The sequence below is a fragment of the Phycodurus eques genome, unplaced genomic scaffold (assembly GCF_024500275.1).
Source record: "Phycodurus eques isolate BA_2022a unplaced genomic scaffold, UOR_Pequ_1.1 contig_24, whole genome shotgun sequence".
In the NCBI taxonomy this organism is placed as follows: Eukaryota; Metazoa; Chordata; class Actinopteri; order Syngnathiformes; family Syngnathidae; genus Phycodurus; species Phycodurus eques.
The window spans coordinates 856,760-862,968 of NW_026904021.1; the positions used below are offsets into that span (position 1 = coordinate 856,760).

Genomic DNA, 6,209 nt, shown 5'->3' on the forward strand with positions numbered 1-6,209 from the left:
ATTTAACGTCTTACTCTTCGTGAGAAATATTGTGCAATTAAGTCTTGTCAACTCATTGGCTGAGGCCCACGGGAAGTGACCCTTTCTTCAATTTACTTCTTACTGAAAAAAAAATCTTCATTTATTCGCTGTTCTGTCAATTTAAAATCACTGTGTAAGTACCCATAAAGGTGGCACGACAGTTCAGCATGAAAGACAAAGGTAATGATATTTAGGCAAATTCAAACGCCTTGTCAGAGCCAATGAAAAAATAGTTAAGACATTCACTATATTGACAAGGAAGTGGCAGTGGTGTGATTTGAACCCACACCTCCTGAGAGACTGGAGCCTTAATCCAGCACCTTGGACCACTCGGCCACACTACCTGGAAAGCCCATCTTTTGTAAGTGGAATTCTATTGGGAAATGTAAGCCCGACCAAGGAAGTAAATGGGATCCCCGGCATTCCCTATCATTGCCAACCTTGACATGAAAAATGTGGAAAGCAGAGCTCTGAAATCATTTAAGCCAACAACTGCAATTCATTGGCTGAGAGAATAATCTTCTTATGCCTAGATCAAACAAAAGGATTTTATCCCCGATATTGGCCCGATTAGCTATCGCAGCCGATTTTCCAGATCGGGTCCCGACATATGTCAGGAACGACAAAACTTCTTGGAGTGTGACATAAGCCACGACAAACGATTTGGCTCTACGACGTCAAAATGTCTGGCAAATTGGATTTTTTTGGGGATATCTTCCGTGTAGTGTGACACGTCAACAACAACTCTCCGGCAGCGCAACTTGACGGAGACCAGTAGGATTGCATATTGTGTTAACATTTATTTTCACGCACAAACCAATGTTTACCGAAGCTTTAGGGCATGATTCGACGGAACGCCGGCATGTTTACGTACAACCGTATGTGCTTGCGGTTGCTAGGGTACATACAATTTTTTGCCTGCTTGCGAGCCGTTTCGTATGAAAGTACAACCGTATGTGCTTGCGGTTGCTAGGGTACATACAATTTTTTGCCTGCTTGCGAGCCGTTTCGTATGAAAAGTATGTGAACATACTTCAAGCAATACTTCAATGAACGTTCTCTCCCAAGCACCAGTGACGAACACGTTTTTCCTCATTTTGTAATCAGAATCAGAATCAGAATCATCTTTATTTGCCAAGTATGTCCAAAACACACAAGGAATTTGTCTCCGGTAGTTGGAGCCGCTCTAAAACAACAGACAGTCAATTTGCAGAAAACTTTGGGGACATAAAGACATTGACAAAAAACAATTGTGCAAAAAGATGCAGAGTCCTCTAGCACTTAGAGCAGTTCGAATGACGAATATTGCAATAGTCCGGTGCAATGACCATTGTGCAAAGGGCGCTGAGACTTCAAGGAGTGTATGCGGTTTACAGTGACGAGTAGTGCGATCATCTGGGACAATGTTGGTTGTGCAAATGTTACAGATACTCCTCAATCAGTGTGCAAATGGAGCAGATGGTACTCTGGCATGAGTTGCCAGTATATGCAAATAGTGCAGCATGGCGATACAACTACAGTGAGTGCACGAGTAATACATAATTGGCCCCACAGAAATGTGACAACAAACTCAAGTAAAAAAATTTCCAGCTTGTTGTAATGGAATTATAGGTTAGGTGTTTAAGAAGTTAATCGCAAGAGGGAAGAAGCTGTTGGAATGTCTTCTAGTTCTAGTTTGCGTTGATCGGTAGTGCCTACCTGAGGGAAGGAGCTGGAAGAGCTGGTGACCGGGGTGCAGACGGTCCGAGAGGATTTTGCACGCCCTAGTCTTAGTTCTGGCAGCGTGCAAGTCCTCAATGGTGGGTAGGGGGGTACCGATAATCATTTCAGCAGTTTTGATTGTCCGTTGCAGTCGGAGTTTGTCCTTTTTTGTAGCAGCACCAAACCAGACTGTGATGGAAGAACACAGGACTGATTCGATGACCGCTGTGTAGAACTGTCTCAGCAGCTCCGGTGGCAGGCCGTGCTTTCTCAGAAGCCGCAGGAAGTACATCCTCTGCTGGGCCTTTTTGAGGACGGAGTTGATGTTGGTCGCCCACTTCAGGTCCTGAGAGATTGTAATTCCCAGGAACTTGAAGGTGTGTTTTTGAGGATTTTGGAGCCAAATGTATTCAGCTATACCTCGTGCAGCCCTGGGCTCGTCTGATCACTCCTTAATTCACTTAATACCGATGTACAAGCAAGAACTTAAATGTGCGAAGCCTATAGTGAAAACAGTCAAAAAGTGGACCAATGAAGCCAAGATGGAACTTCAAAGCTGTTTAGACTGCACAGACTGGAGTGTCTTTGAAAATTCAGCTGGCAGCCTGGATGAATATACGGACACTGTCACATCCTATATCAGTTTCTGTGAAGAGGTTTGTGTACCAACAAAATAATTTCGGACATTCAACAACAACAAGCCGTGGTTCACTGCTAAACTTAAGCAGCTTCGCCAAGCTAAGGAAGATGCATATCAGAGCGGGGACAAGGCCCTGTATAATCGAGCTATAAACCAGCTTACTAAAGAAATTAACATTGCAAAGAGGATCTATGCAGCAAAGTTGGAAAAACAGTTCAGCGCGAACGACTCAAAATCAGTCTGGCATGCATTCCAATCGCTAACTAATTACAAGCGACGATCCCCCCAAGCTGAGAACAATAGCACACGAGCCAACGACTTGAATACCTTCTACTGCAGATTTGAAAAGGACAGTTTCACTCCACACACCCACCCGGCCGCACCCGCGACCACAACCACACCTCTGACTTCTGCGTTAACCATCCATGAACAGGATGTGAGACGCATCTTCAAACAACAGAAGATTAACAAAGCGGCAGGACCGGACCATGTGTCCCCATCCTGCCTCAAATTCTGCGCGGACCAGCTCGCTCCAGTGTTCACTCAGATCTTCAACAGATCTTTGGAAATGTGCGAAGTTCCATCCTGTTTCAAACGCTCCACCATCATTCCAATCCCCAAGAAACCTGCAATCTCGGGTCTGAATGACTACAGGCCTGTCGCTTTGACATCTGTGGTCATGAAGTCCTTTGAACGTCTCGTGCTGGACCACCTCAAGAGTGTCACAGGTCCCCTGCTGGACCCCCTGCAGTTTGCCTACCAAGCGAACAGGTCTGCGGATGATGCAGTTAACATGGGACTGCACTTCATCCTAGAACACCTCGACAGTGCAGGGACCTACGCGAGGATCACACAGGTTGTGTCGGCCGCACCTCATCTCCAGCCGCTCCGCTTCCTGTCGATATGCAGACTCGTCACCGTCCTTGATGAGGCCGATGACAGTGGTGTCATCTGCAAACTTCAGGAGCTTGACAGTCGGGTTCGCTGAGGTGCAGTCGTTCGTGTAGAGAGAGAAGAGCAGCGGAGAGAGGACACAACCTTGGGGCGCCCCAGTGCTGATGCTGCGTGTGGATGAGGTGGCCTCCCCCAGCCTGACCTGCTGTGTCCTGCCCGTCAGAAAGCTGTAAATCCACTGGCAGATGGCAGGTGAGTCAATCACACACACACGCAGACACAGAAACAAGACATTAGCACGGCGCATTGTTGTTGTCGTCACCATCGTAACGAGTGTGTCCCGTGGCGTTGACCGGTGACACGTTTTCTGCTTCCACCTCTCGGACAGTGTTTGATTTGACAAGATAAAGCCCAGTGGTGGTAAAAGACGGGATAGGGTGCTATTGGAATAAATGTCGAGTAGTGTTGCCACTCTCTGCCTGAGAAACGACAAGATTTGATGGCAGTAGTCTGACATTGTGCCATCAGAATCAGAATCATCTTTATTTGCCAAGTATGTCCAAAAAAACACACAAGGAATCTAACCCCCAGCCTCACCTGCTGTTCCTGCCCGTCAGAAAGCTGTAAATCCACTGGCAGATGGCAGGTGAGACGCTGAGCTGGAGAAGCTTGGAGGAAAGGAGTTCAGGGATGATGATGTTGAACGCTGAGCTGAAGTACACGAACAGGATCCTCGCATAGGTCCCTGCACTGTCGAGGTGTTCTAGGATGAAGTGCAGTCCCATGTTGACTGCATCATCCGCAGACCTGTTTGCTCGGTAGGCAAACTGCAGGGGATCCAGCAGAGGAACTGTGACACTCTTGAGGTGGTCCAGCTCGAGACGTTCAAAGGACTTCATAACCACAGATGTCAAGGCGACAGGCCTGTAGTCATTTAGACCTGAGATTGCAGGTTTCTTGGGGACTGGAATGATGGTGGAGCGTTTGAAACAGGATGGTACTTCACACAGTTCCATAGATCTATTGAAGATCTGAGTGAAGACCGGCGCGATCTGGTATGCGCAGACTTTGAGGCAGGATGGGGACGCATGGTCTGGGCCTTGGTGAATCTTTTGTTGTTTGAAGATGCGCCTCACATCCTGTTCGCGGATGGTTAACGCAGAAGTCGGTGGTGTGATAGGGGTCGGTGATGCGGCTGAGTGGGTGTGGGATGTGAAAGTGTTCTTTTCAAATCTGCAGTCGAAGGTATTCAAGTTGTTGGCTAGTGTGCTATTGTTCTCATCTTGGGGGGATTGTCGCTTGTAATTGGTCAGCGATTGGAATGCATGCCAGACTGATTTAGTCCGGGTGTTTTTTTTTTTCAATTTCGTGAGAGTTAGCAGGGCGGCGTTCGTGTTAGCTTGAGGCGGAATATTGGCGCCAGCCAGAATGAATGATGCGAACTCACGCGGTGAGTAGAATGGCTTACAGTTTAAAAACAGCAACTCCAAATGCGGGCTGCAGTGTGTGTTGAGCTCCGTGACGTCCGTACACCATTTTCTGTTGATATAGAAACATATCCCGCCGCCTTTTGTTTTCCCCGATGATTCCATGTCGCGGTCTGCTCGGTGAATATGGAAGCCGGGAACCATGACGGCGCCATCGGGTACAGCGTCGCAAAGCCAGGTTTCCTTAAAGCACATGGCGGTGGAACGTCCGAAGTCTTTACTGGTCTTTATCAGGAGATGAAGCTCGTCCATTTTGTTGGGTAGGGAGCGTACATTGGATAGGATTGACGGGAACACCAATCTGTATCCTCTCATGCTAAGTTTCACTTGGATGCCGGCTCGCTTCCCTCTGTGGCGTCGCCTCCGCCTCCATGTGCTGAAGACCGCGGCCGTCGCTCCGGTGAGTAACTCGGGCAAAAAACTGAGCGGATTTGCGAAAGTTGATGAAAGAAAGTCCAGAGTAGCCTCCTTGATGGTGAGAAAGTCTCCCCTTGTGTAAGTGAGTCGTGTAATGTCTCCAAAGACGAACGAAAAACAGAAGAACAAAAACAATACGATAGAGTGCGTAATCGAGGGGACCACACTGGAAGGCGCCATCATGAATCGGGAAAGACCAAATGTGTCTTGTAACCTGATCCAGCCATGAGACAACCGGAACAGCCCTGTTGCTGGCGCCTGCCTGATATTTGTCAGACAGTAAAAGAGTACATATAAACTACAATGACTAGAGGGCAGAGTGGCGCTGCGAAAGCGTGCTGGGCCCATCACCCAGAGGTCAATGGATCGAAACCATCCTCTGCCATTGTTTGACTGCTATCATTTAATGTCTTACTCTTCGTGAGAAATATTATGCAATTAAGACTTGTCAACTCATTGGCTGAGGTCCACGGGTAATGACCCTTTCCTCAATTCACTTTTTACTGAAAAATAAAATCATCCTTTATTCACTGTTCTGTCAATGTAAAATTACTGAGTAAGTACCCATAAAGGTGGTACGACAGTTCAGTGTGAAAGACAAAAGTAATGACATTAAGGCAAACATTTTCAGGGGAGCTAATATTTTACGGCGACAAGCACACAGTCCAAACAGAACGGCAACTAGCTCGACTTTTTTGTGGCCAAAAAAATCTCTTGTCCCAAACGCCTTGACGGAGCCAATGACAAAATGGAAGGACATTAACTATATTGACTAGGAAATGGCAGTGGTGGGATTTGAACCTATCCCTCCTGAGAGACTGGAGCCTTAATCCAGCACCGTGGACCACTCAGCCACACTACCTGAAAAGCCTATCTTTGTAAGTGAAATGTTATTGGGAAATGTAAGCCTGACCAAGGAAGTAAAATTATGGAATCCCCGGCATTCCCGATCACAGCCAACCTTGACATGAAAAACGTGGGAAACAGAGCTCTTAAATAATTTAAACCAACTTCAACTCATTGGATGAGAGAATAATGTTTCTCTTTAG

The 6,209-nt window shown here is 47.0% G+C and overlaps 1 non-coding gene across 1 annotated transcript; it reads right to left on the reverse strand.

Annotated features, from left to right (window-relative positions):
* Positions 1-283: 283 nt before the first annotated feature.
* trnal-aag (transfer RNA leucine (anticodon AAG)) lies at positions 284-365 on the reverse strand. The gene has a single exon. It is a non-coding gene; the product is annotated as a tRNA-Leu (tRNA).
* Positions 366-6,209: the final 5,844 nt, after the last annotated feature.